Raw genomic sequence first — 13,654 nt, forward strand, 5'->3', positions numbered from 1 at the left:
CCTTCCTTGGGTTTGGTTAATTTCTTAGAGTAGCTCAGAGAACTCGGAGAAACATTGTACTTACTACACTGGTTTATTTTTATTATTTTTTTTTAAAGATTTTATTTATTCATTTGACAGAGAGAGATCACAAGTAAGCAGAGAGGCAGGTAGAGAGGAAGGGAAGCAGGCTCCCTGCTGAGCAGAGAGCCCCATGCGGGACTTGATCCCAGGACCCTGAGATCATGACCTGAGCCAAAGGCAGCGGCTTAACCCACTGAGCCACCCAGGCGCCCCACTACACTGGTTTATTATAAAGAGATATAACTCAGGTACAGCCAGATGGACAGGTCACAGAGCAAGGTACAGGGCGGAGCTTGAAGCTTCCATACCCCCTCTATGTGCACCATTCTTCCAAATCTGCAGATTCACGAACCCAGAAGCTCTTTAAATCCCTCCTTATGGGTTTTTGATAGAGACTTTATTACATAGGTGTAATTGATTAAATCATTGGTCATTGGCAATTGTTTTAACCTCCAGCCCCTCTCGCCTCCATGAAGGCTGGGGTTGGGAAGTGGAATTGAAAGTTCCAACCCTCTAGTCACAAGATTGGTTCTCCTGGCAACCAGCTCCAAAGGTGTCCAAAAGTCACCTTTGTAACAACAAATACCACCTTTCTCACTCTCATCAAATTCCAAGGGTGATAGGAGCTCTGTGCCAGGAGCAGTAGACAAAGACCAAATATATTTTTCTTATTGTAAATTATAATATCACACAAAGCTAGGATTTATTTTTGAGATAAATTACATCAAGATCCCTACTGTTATGGACTGAACTGAATGTTTGTGTTCCGCAAAATTCATATGTGGGGATCCTAACCCCCATGGTGATGGTTTTAGATGGGGCGGGTGGGGTGTCTTTGAGAGGTGATTAGGTCATAAGAATGGGATTAGTTCCCTTATAAAAGAGAGCCCCAAGAACTCTCTAGCCTGTCTTCACCATATGAGGATACAACTAAGGAGACATCCAGCTGCAAATGAAGAAGTGATCCCTCATCAGACACCAGATCTGCCAGCATCTTGATCTTGGACTTCTCGACTCCAGAACTGGGAGAGAGAGATTTGTGTTGTTTAGGCCATCCTGTCATTATTCTATTATAGCAGCCTGAGCAAACTAAAATACCTACAGTATCTTTCTACTTAAATTGGAGATTGAAGGGTTTTTATTTAATCTCTCCTATCTTATACTTTTATTTCCTGTCTCCTATTCTGAGGATGGCAGTCTGACTATCAAGGACACAGGGTTAGTTGATTTAAATCATCACCTAACTACTGACTTGTCTACATCCAGATTAACATATAATAGTCTTAGAGTAAAATGCTGACACTGTGACTAATAATTATTACTGAGAACAGCTTAACATTTTTCTTAATTTTTGATTGATTGCTTGATTAGAGTTTCTTTTGTCCTTAGGACATATACCGTTAAGTACACACACTCAAATTTCTGGGTTTAAAGTCAGGTGAAATGAAACACTTTTTCACTGTGTGGCTCTGTGACAAACTGAATATACATATATATGTGTATGTGTGTGTGTGTGTCTTTTTAGTGAATAGAGGTTTTTTAAATTCAATCAAAAGTTTTAATTATGCAAAATATTTATGTAGTTGAAATATATGAATAAGGTATATTTAAAGAAGTCTAGCTTTTTTAAAAGATTTTATTTATTTACATTAGTGAGAGCACAGAAGCACAGGGAGGGAGAGGGACAAGCAGACTCGATGCTGAGCACAGAGCTCAATGCAGGGCTCAACGCAGGACTCATTTCCATGACCCTGAGATCATGAGTGCGACTGAGGTCATGACCTGGGCTGAAATCAAGAGTCAGAAGTTCAACTGACTGAGTCACCTAGGTGCTCCAAAAAGTCTAGCTTTTTTTTTTTTTTTAATTTTTATTTATTTGACAGACAGAGATCACAATTGGGCAGAGAGGCAGGCAGAGAGAGGAAGGGAAGCAGGCTCCCTGCTCAGCAGATAGCCCAATGCAGGGCTCGATCCCAGGACCCTGGGATCATGACCTGAGCCAAAAGCAGAGGCTTTAACCCACTGAGCCACCCAGGCGCCCCCCAAAAGTCTAGCTTTTACCCCTGTCTTCTCTACCTTCTTTTCTCCTTCTCCTTAGAGGTAACCTTTTTTTTTTTTTTTAATGTTAATGGATTTCACTTCATTATCTTATTTATATAACATACTATACTTAGATAAATGGGAGTATACCATACATATTTTCTCTATCTTGCTTTTTCACTTCACAGTACATTCTAGACATGTCCATAGTAGTGCATGGAGATCTTTCCCATTCTTTTTAATAGCTGCCTAGTCTATTCAACCACTTCTCCGTTGATGTATAATTGAGGTGGTTCCAGGGTTTTGATAGGATAGACAGTCTTTCAATAGATAGTCTTGAGCAGATGCCTTTTAATTTGTGCTAGTGTAACTTTGGGATTGATTCCTAGACATGAAATTGCTAGGTCAAAGGGAAAATACATATGTAATTTCTAGATGTTTCCAAACTTCTTGCCATAAACATTGTACTGTTTTGCATTCACAGTGACAGTGTATGAGAATACCTATTTTCCCACAGTCATGCCAATAGAGCATGTTGCCAGACTTTGGGATTTTTGCCCATTAGATAGGTGAGGAATTTTATCTTGGTGAGTTTTAGTCTGCATTTCTCTTGATATGATCAAGTATGATCATCATTCCATATTTAAAAAACCATTTAAATGTTTTGACTATCCATTTTTATAGCTCATTTTTACTATAGAATTACTGGGTTTTTAAAATCTCTAGTTATTTAAGTATTAGGAGTGCTTTTAAGATAAAATGAAAGTATTTTTCTCAGTTTGTCTTTTTCTTGCATCCTGCAAAAATTCTACACATATATATGAATGTATATATAAAATATATATAGGCATGCATAGATTCATATATAATACATGTGTACAAACACACTGTTTTATCTACCCTATTGCTTTTGGGTTTAGAGTCATATTTAGGAAAGTCTTACCTACTTCTGTTTATAAACTTCTGTTTATAAAATTCTGTTTATATTTCTTTGAGTATATATATGGTTTCATAATTTTGTATTTAAATCTCATAAATGTGGAATTTATCCTAGGATCTGGTTTGAGGAATTAATCCAGATTTATCTCTTTTCCATAAACTATTAGCCTTGATACCTTTTATTTTACAAATTTATTTTCTTCCATTATTTGAAATGCCATCTGTACTAGGTTGAATAATGCCCTCTCTCACAAAGACTTCCATTGAACATTCTTTCCTGCTTTGTCGAAGATGAGTTGACCATAGAGTTGAGGATTTATTTCTGGGCTCTCTATTCTGTTCCATTGATCTATGTGTCTGTTTTTGTGCCAGTACCATGCTGTCTTGATGATGACAGTTTTGTAATAGAACTTGAAGTCTGGAATTGTGATGCCACCAACTTTGGCTTTCTTTTTCAATATTCCTTTGGCTATTCGAGGTCTTTTCTGGTTCCATGTAGATTTTAGTATTGGGCTCTCTATTCTGTTCCATTGATCTATGTGTCTGTTTTTGTGCCAGTACCATGCTGTCTTGATGATGACAACTTTGTAATAGAACTTGAAGTCTGGAATTGTGATGCCACCAACTTTGGCTTTCTTTTTCAATATTCCTTTGGCTATTCGAGGTCTTTTCTGGTTCCATATACATTTTAGTATTATTTGTTCCATTTCTTTGAAAAAATGGATGGTATTTTGATAGGGATTGCATTAAATGTGTAGATTGCTTTAGGTAGCATATTTTCACAATATTTGTTCTTCCAATCCAGGAGCATGGAACATTTTTTCATTTCTTTGTGTCTTCCTTAATTTCTTTCATGAGTACTTTATAGTTTTCTGAGTATAGATTTTTAGCCTCTTTGGTTAGGTTTATTCCTAGGTATCTTCCAGTTTGGGGTGCAATTGTAAATGGGATTGATCCTTAATTTCTCTTTCTTCTGTCTTGTTGTTGGTGTAGAGAAATGCAACTGATTTGTGTGTATTGATTTTATATCCTGATACTTTACTGAATTCCTGTACAAGTTCTAGCAGTTTTGGAATGGAGTCTTTTGGGTTTTCTACATATAGTATCATATCATCTGCGAAGAGTGATAGTTTGGACTTCTTCTTTGCCGATTTGGATGCCTTTAATTTCCTTTTGTTGTCTGATTGCTGAGGCTAGGACTTCTAGTACTATGTTGAATAGCAGTGGTGATAATGGACATCCCTGCCATGTTCCTGACCTTAGTGGAAAAGCTTTCAGTTTTTCTCCATTGAGAATGATATTTGCGGTGGATTTTTCATAGATGGCTTTGATGATATTGAGGTATGTGCCCTTTATCCCTATACTTTGAAGAGTTTTGATCAGGAAGGGATGCTGTACTTTTGTCAAATGCTTTTTCAGCATCTATTGAGAGTATCATATGGTTCTTGTTCTTTCTTTTATTAATGTGTTGTATCACATTGATTGATTTGTGGATGTTGAACCAACCTTGCAGCCCTGGAATAAATCCCACTTGGTCGTGGTGAATAATCCTTTTAATGTACTGTTGAATCCTATTGGCTAGTGTTTTGGTGAGAATTTTCGCATGTGTGTTCATCAAGGATATTGGTCTATAGCTCTCTTTTTTGATGGGATCCTTGTCTGGTTTTGGGATCAAGGTGATGCTGGCCTCATAAAATGAGTTTGGAAGTTTTCCTTCCATTTCTAATTTTTGGAACAGTTTCAGGAGAATAGGAATTAGTTCTTCTTTAATGTTTGGTAGAATTCCCCTAGGAAGCCGTCTCGCCCTGGGCTGTTGTTTGTTGGAGATATATATATATATATATATGTATACATATATATCTCCAGGAGCTTTGGTTGGAAAAAAAAGTGTTATTAAAAATTACTTGGAAATCAGATATGTAAAAAAATTCTTTTATTATTGAGATTTTTTTAAAATGCCAACTGAACAGAAAACACATTCAAACTAATTTAAGGCCAAAAAATATTAATTGGCTCATATGACTGAAAATCCCAAGGGTGGGAGTAGGTATTCAAATGACCTCATAAGAAGGTATAACACCTTCCTTTCTCACTGTTGTCTTCACACACACACACACACACACACATGCACCATCTTCAAATACTGCCTCCCTGTAGCTACAGATGTGTCCTTTACCAACTTAGCAACTCTTGGGGGGAAAAAAACGTGCCTCTTAGTAGTTTCAGCAAAAGTAGAAAAATTGAATCTCTCTGGTGAGGGAGTGCCAAAAGATTTCGGATAACGATATAAGCATGCTAAAGGCTAATAATCTTTCCAAGTAAAGAGAAGAGGAAAAGACTTTTCAGGAGAAAAAAAATCATGGAAGGGTGAAAGAATATATTATGTCTGAGAGGCTCTGGGAACTTCATGCAGCTGCTACAGAGTTTGTGTAAGGAGATGTCAGCCTTCGAGCCCAGAGAAGCAACAGATGGATCTTTCATGCTAGGTTAAAGAATTTGCCCCTGATCCTGAGTGTTACAGATGGTTTTAAAGAGGAGAGAGTGAGAACAGCCATGTTGATTATTTAAAACTGGATTGGGCAAGAGGATAAAGGCAGGATGAGCCATGGGAAGGCGACTGTGGAGATAAAGCAACATAATGAGAATAAGAGTTAAGGAAGAGTCACTGTTGTACACCTGAAACTAAAGTAACACTGTGGGTCAACCACACTCCAATTAAAGAAAAAAGAAAAGTTGAGGAAGAGAGAAGGATTGGGTCATTTTTTTTTCCTGAAAGTTTTCCAAGGAACACTAATTCAGCTAATTATCAAGGTATTATGTTAAAAAAAACTTGGAGCCAAATAAACTGAGGTCACTTTTCAGAAACATTTAATACACTAATTAAATGTTTCAGGACTTTCAGACCATTTAATACACTAATGTGTATGTTCAGCCATCCACATACAGTAACTTTGTCATTTCCATTCATTTTGGTCATCATGCTAACCAGATGCCTTTTCTGGCCACTCTTTGACACTATTGGATAAGATAGTAGAAAAAAGATGATAAGATATAAGATACATGTGAAAAATAATATAAGAAATAATATTAAAGTAGAAGATAATAGAAATAGAATATGTAATTTATAATGTAGTAGATATAACAAAATATTTCAGCATGGCTCTTCTCACTCAAATGTTTGATTGGATAACATCTGGCAAGTGTGTCTCAAAGCCAGATTGCAATAATGTTAAGCTGTAGCTCTCCTCGGGGTATTAGGTAATAGAACGTTTTGTTTAGAAAAACTCATCTGTTTTTGTCAGACTTCTTTCTATCCTTCAGACACTAATGCCCTGATGCTTCACCAAAAGCTATGGTTTTTAAAAGCATTTACAACAGATATTTTTAAGAAAAACCGTGTGATATATTACCACAGCCTACCTTAGCACCCCAAATAGGTGAGTATGATTTCTTCATTTGCACTTCCACATACCCAGTGATAGCCACCCTCCAAGAGGGGCCTCCTGGCAATGATACTCCAAGCAAGAGCCATTGAGGAGTGGAAGCCCCCTGCCAATAACCACAAGGGAGCCCTAGAAGTCTCAGGCAAGCTTTCAGAGCCTGTAGCCATACCTGGCATCTGGATGGCAACCTCATGAGAGACCCTGAGCCCAATCTGCATTGCCTCATGTGATTCCATATCTGTTACTCATTCTATCAAACTTCTAGTCACTGAGTTTCAAAATGTTAGAATTGACTTTGTTCCACTCCTTCATGCCCATGTCAGTCATAAGGTACAGCTTCCTACTGTCTCTTCCTTTGTATTCTGGTGGTCCCTGCACTAGCTCTTAATACCTCTTAGTCTACCACAGGAAATCCCCAGATCGCCTCCCTATGCCTCATGACCCTTCATTATCCTTCCGTCCTGATTTCTTCTGCACACAAATCCCAGATTAGTCATATTTACTTTAGCTGGGTCAACACTGAAGGCCATGCATGCTCTTGCGCCAGCTAAATTCTCCAGAATTGCCAATGACAAGAGCTAACGTCACAGGGCCTCTACCCATGTCCATTCATTGACCCTTGCCTGCTGCCATCACTGCCACCACTGCCACCATGCTACCTCAGATTTCAGATACTAAGTTAAATGTAATAAAACACTGAGATGAGATCTGAGCAACGACTTAAAAGATTTCCACCCAACTTGTTTCTTTGTGTAGAAATTCTGCAGTTATCCTTTTTTTCCCTTTTTATTACTTTTCATCCTCTATACTATGTCTTAAGTAATTGGGACTCTTGAGGGTACAATGAATTGAGCTCCCTTTTGCCCATACCTAGACTCATTTCCTCACATTAGATTCCACATGCAGTGCTGTGGTTAAAGAGCGTGGGTGTGTTATTCATGCTGCCTGGGATCAAAGACCAGTTCTACCATTACTTATTTTATGGCCTGAGGCAAGTTAATTAACATCTCTGCACCTCTGTTTCCTCATTTGTAAAAAGAAGATAAGAAAAAAACCTAATTTACAGAATTTTTTTAAAGATAAGCAGTTAATTTCCAAAATATTTAAGGAACTGATACACTTCAAGAGGAAAAAAACAATTCAATAAAAAGTGGGCTGACATCATATGATCTCCCTGATATGAGGAAGTGGTGATGCAACATGGAGGCTTAAGTGGGTAGAAGAATAAATGAAACAAGATGGGATTGGGAGGGAGACAAACCATAAGTGACTCTTAATCTCACAAAACAAACTGAGGGTTGCCGAGGGGAGGGGGTTTGGGAGAAGGGGTTGGGATTATGGACATTGGGGAGGGCATGTGATTTGGTGAGTGCTGTGAAGTGTGTAAACCTGGTGATTCACAGACCTGTACCCCTGGGAATAAAAATATATGTTTATAAAAAATAAAAAATTAAAAAAAAAAAATTAAAAAAAAAAAAAAAGTGGGCTGAGGACCTGAATAGACATTTTTCGAAGAAAGACCTATAGATGGCCAACAGGTACATCAAGATCACTAATCTTCCAGGAAATGCTTATCAAAACACGAGGAGATAGCACCTCACACTTGTCAGAATGGCTGTTATCAAAAAGATAAGAATTAACGAGTGTTGGCAAGGAAATGCAGGAGAGGGAACAGGTACATTTTTGGTGGGATTTTAAGCTGGTCTAGCCATTATGGAAAACAGTATGGAGGTTCCTCAAAAAATTAAAAATAGAACTACTCTACACCCAGCAATTCTACCTCTGGACATATAGCTGAAGGAAATGAAATCAGGAGAAATCTACACTCATATTCATTGTAGCATTGTTCACAATAGCAAAGATATGGCAACAGTTTAAATGTAGATAAATGGATAAAGAAGAGGTGATACACACACACACACACACACACCCTGGACTATTACTCAGACATTAGAAAGAAGGAAATCCTGCCATGTGCAACAACGTGGATGGACCATGAGGGCATTGTGCTAAGCAAAATGAGTCAGAAAATGCGAATAGTGTATGATATCACTATGTGCAATCTAAAAACGCTGAATTCATAGAAACAGCACAGAATGGGTATTGCCAGGTGCTGGCAGTGAGGAGAAGGGATGGGGAGATGTTGGTCAGAGAGTAAGTTTTGGGGAATCTAAAGCACAGCATGGTGATGGTAGTTACAATGTTGTGTTACATACTTGAAAGGTAACAGAGAATAGATCTTAAAAATGTTCTCACCACAGTAAACACGTGGTAATTATGATAGGGTAGGGGATGGAGGTGTTAACTAACCCTACTGTGATAATCATTTTGCAATATACATATATCAAAACAACAGCTGTATATCTTAAACCTATACAATCTTGTATGTCAGTTATATCTCAGTAAAGTTGGAAAATTAATGAAAAATCTATAGTGACTAAAACAATATCTGGGAAAAAAAAAAAAAAAGACATAGAGTGAACAGAGTGAGGAATAACAGTAGCAATAAAGGAACATGAACCAGGAGATCACAATTTAAATCAAGGGCAGACACATTACATGGTCCTTGAACTAGTGACACAGAGGGTACAGAAGTGTGCCTGTAGTCAAAGTCTGGAGAAGGATATAGAGCCCGGAGAACTGAGCAGGGATATATATGGGTTGTTGTAAAATTTCCCTATTGGCTACATGCAGAATCTGCTTCTGCGTAGGGAAGCAATGGAGTATTGCGGAAGGGGCTCTGGAATTGGAGCAAATTCAGTGAGATAGGGCCTAGACTCTGCCACACGCTAGCTTTGTGATCTCTGAGGACCCCTTTCCTGATCCAAGAGGGGGTAGTATTACTGTCTTCAAAAGATGGTCATAAATATTAAATAATTCTTTCATGGAGAGGGAGGATAACTAGGTGGCTCAATGGGTTGAGCGCCCGACTCTTGGTTTCAGCTCAGGTCATTATCTCCAGGCCATGGGTTTGAGCCCCAGGTGAGGCTCTGCCCTCAATGCAGAGTCTATTGTCTCCCTCTACGTCTCCCCCACTACCTCTTTTTAAATAAAGAAATCTTTAAAAAAATAGTCAATCGGAGAAAGACAACTATCATATGATCTCACTTGTGTGTGGAATTTGGGAAAAAAAAAAGTTCAGGGGAAGAGAGAGAAAAATAAAACAAGACAAAGTCACAGAGGGAGACAAACCATAAGAGATTCCTACTCATAGGAAACAAACTGAGGGGCGCTGGAGGGGAGCGCGGTGGAGGGTGAGGTAACTGGGTGATAGACATTAGGGAGGGCACGTGATATAATGAGCACTGGGTAGTATATAAGACTGATGAATCACAGACCTGCACCTCTGAAACTAATAATATATCATATGTTAATTACTTGAATTTAAGTAAAAAAACAAAAAAAAAGAAATAAAACAAAAAAAAAAAGAGAGGGAGAATGGCTAGTCTCTAACTTCCTTTCTAAGACTCAGATTATATATCTATAATTAACCGTAACACTATTTTTTTTAAAGATTATTTATTTATTTATTTGACAGACAGAGATCACAAGTAGGCAAAGAGGCAGGCAGAGAGAGAGGAGAAGCAGGCTCCCCGCGGAGCAGAGAGCCCGATGCAGGGCTCCATCCCAGGACCCTGGGACCATAACCGGAGCTGAAGGCAGAGGCTTTAACCCGCTGAGCCTCCCAGGCACCCCTGTAACACTATTTTTTTAATGACAATCTCCCTACCTATTAGAGAACTTAAAGGTCTTGGAGTGCCTGGGTGGCTCAGTGGGTTGAAGCCTCTGCCTTCCGCTCAGGTCATGATCCCAGGGTCCTGGAATCGAGCCCCACATCGGGTTCTCTGCTCTGCGGGGAGCCTGCTTCCTCCCTCTCTCTCTCTGTCTGCCTCTCTGCCTACTTGTGATCTCTGTCTGTCAAATAAATAAATAAAATTTTTATTAAAAAAAAAAAAGAAAGAAAGAAAACTCAAGGGTCTTGCCTCAGTTGCGAGGCACACAAGGCTTTCAGTGAATCCATTATTTTGTAAGCGAGGACGGCAACCTAATAATTAGAGGAGGCAAAGGGTAGGCAGGTAACCTCCAAGGATGCACTGAATTAAGCAGGGTTGCCCTTCCACAACACTGTCACTAAGGGAGAAAATCAGCCTGATTCCGACACAAAAAGAGAGATTTACTTGAAAACCTCTTAATGTTTAATGTTGGCAACAACTCAAGTATTTAAACACTTGTTTAGACTACAAGAAGCCTATCGGCAGGTTCAGGTGCTGCCCCCAGCCATGAGTCTTTCCCCTCCCATTTTCACCTTAATCCTTCTAGGAATTCACATATTTCAAAAGAGGACAAAAGTATCCTTAAAAAGACTGAATGGTAGACTTCCAGGTAATCCTATAGGAAAGAACATAAGACACGTCTAGTATAGCACATTTTCAGCGCCCTTAAGCCAAGCCATGTAGATTTTCTTTTACTCTGCCTGTTGGTGTGTACGGAGGGTCTATTTTGAACCAGGTGGTCAAGGAGGCCTCTCTGAGGAGGTGACATTTAAACTGAGAAGCCATCATGTGAAATCTGGAGGGAGACCATTGCAGGAAGAAAAACCCTAAGACGGAGGAAGCCCAGAGCATTGTACGAAGAGGAAGAAGGTGGCGAGGCTAGAGGATAGGCAGTGACAAGGAGGGACGGACGCAGGGCACCTCATGCGGGACTTGGCAGGAAGGAAGCCTGGATTTTTAGTTGGAGTGCTGTGGGAAGCCAGTGGAAAGCTTTTTAAAAAGGTAAAAACATGAGAGAATTTTATTTTTCAAAGCTCTCTTAGGCTCCTGTATGAGGAACGTGCTGGAGAGCCACAGGCGTTAAAGCACAGACCTTGTTTCCAGAAACAGGCCAGAGAACATTTTGACTTCAAGGAGGTGCGTTATCAGAGCTGGAGAGAGTTGGATCAATGCGGCCGCATTCTGGAGGAAAAGTCAGTAAGATGTGACATGCATGGAGAGAGGAGGAAAAAAAGGGGGGGGAAAAGAAAGAAAGGAGAGGGTTGCCAAGGTCAAGTACCTTTAGGAAATGCAGGTGTGTGTGTGTGTGTGTGTGTGTGTGTGTCTGTGTGTGTGTGTGTCTGTGTGTGTGTCTGTGTGTCTGTGTGTGTGTGTGAGTGTGTGTGTGTGTGTCTGTGTGTCTGTGTGTCTGTGTGTGTGTGTCTGTGTGTGTGTGTGTCTGTGTGTCTGTGTGTGTGAGTGTGTGTGTGTGTGTGTCTGTGTGTCTGTGTGTCTAAGAGAGAGAGAGAGAGAGAGAGAGAGAGAGAGAAATGTCTTCAGAAGCTGATGACCAGAAGGTTGAATGTGGAACCATTTTCCCCAGAAAACATCTCTTGGGATTTGTATACCCCGCGACACACCTTGTAAAACATCTGTCTAAGTATAATTTCAAAAAGTTAAAAAACATGATGTTTATATATGCAACTCATTAATTAAGGAAACAGCAGATGGTAAAATTGGTTCTAAGGGCATTTGAAGTGGGTATTTTATTCATTTAAATACAGTTGCTGGGGCGCCTGGGTGGTGCAGTCGGTTAAGCATCCGACTCCTGGTTTTGGCTCAAGTCCTGATCTCAGTATCTGAGATCCAGCACTGGAATGGGCTCCCGGCTCAGCAAGGGGTCTGCCTGAGATTCTCTCTCCCTCTCCCTCTGTCCTCCCCCACCCACATGCTCTCTCTTCCTCAAATACATACATACATATACACATAGACACATATATACATCCATACATGTATACATACATACGTACATAAAATTGCTAAGTTATATACAAAACCAATTAATGTCCTCCAGGATGATAATCTTTGGAATCTTCTATTCTGTGACTCAGAAATCATTTCCTTTTTTTCTATTTACTAAGTGAACATGTAAATTCACAAAATCTGGGGATTTAATCAAAAGTGAATAGTGCGGTACTTGGGTGGCTCAGTCGATAAGTGTCTGCCTTGGCTTAGGTCATGATCCCAGGGTCCTGGAATTAAGCCCCACATTGGGTTCCCTGCTCGTCTGGAGGTCTGCTTCTCCCTCTCCCACTATGCTTGTGTTTCCTGTCTTGCATTCTTTCTTTCTGTCAAATAAATAAAATAAAATCTTTAAAAAAAATTTTTTTTAAAGAAAGTGAATAACAAGTCCAACAAAGGTGCATTCCCCTAAATATTAGCTAAATAATTCTTGGGTAGGCCTGTTAAAGAATGTTCTCTTACAACATTGAAAGGAATGCTGCTCTCTATTTTTCTTACTTCCAAGTTTGGGGTCATTTTTCTTAACAGATGCCTTTATTATCATGAACAGTCTCCAACAATTATCCATAATTAGCCACAAATAGAACACATACCACACATACATACGCACACAAATGATGGTCTTACAGAACACACAAATGTGTTCTGGCTATCTTGTTTACATAGATGCAACACCAAACATTAGCCTCCATGAATATATAAAGCCATATGGTGTTAAGAAATTACTGAATTGTCAAGTCACTATGACATACACCTGAAACCAATGTAATACTGTGTATCAACTATACTTCAATAATAAAAATTAAAAAAATAAAACTAAAAATTACTCATGCCAGAGAATTAACTTTCATGTGGAAATATGTGTGAGGAATCTGGGATTGCACTTTTAAAAGCCACTGTGTTGTTTGCTCTTGGTCCAGAGTCTGCAAAACCAAGCCTGAGAACTTTATCTCCCTAAGTTTCACGAGCAGCATCTCTCAATGGGGACAAACTCCTCTCTTGTCAAGGTCCCAGTATCAGTTGACTCTCCTGGCCTGACAAAGACCCAGGGAAACAAGGGCTTGGGCTTCTCCTTTCTGTTGATAATTCTTCCCTTTTAAGATGGCTGTAGCTCTTACTGTGGTGTTGAGCTATTTAAGAAATAGTGAACGTACTAAACAAACCTAATGGTTTCGAGCATCCCTCTTTATAAAAGGTGAAAGAACAAATTTTGTAATTGCACTTGTCCTCCCTGGAAGGACTCAACAGTAATTTCAAGTGTACAAGAATGCTTGTACAATTCAATCTATTGAATGCTCCCTTCCGACCCTGAATTTAGGGTCTTGTCTTAGAAGACAAAATGAAGGAATTATGAAAATACATTTGGTCACCTGATTAAGATAGGATCATGGACAC

The sequence above is a fragment of the Mustela lutreola genome, chromosome 8, assembly GCF_030435805.1.
Source record: "Mustela lutreola isolate mMusLut2 chromosome 8, mMusLut2.pri, whole genome shotgun sequence".
Lineage (NCBI taxonomy): Eukaryota > Metazoa > Chordata > Mammalia > Carnivora > Mustelidae > Mustela > Mustela lutreola.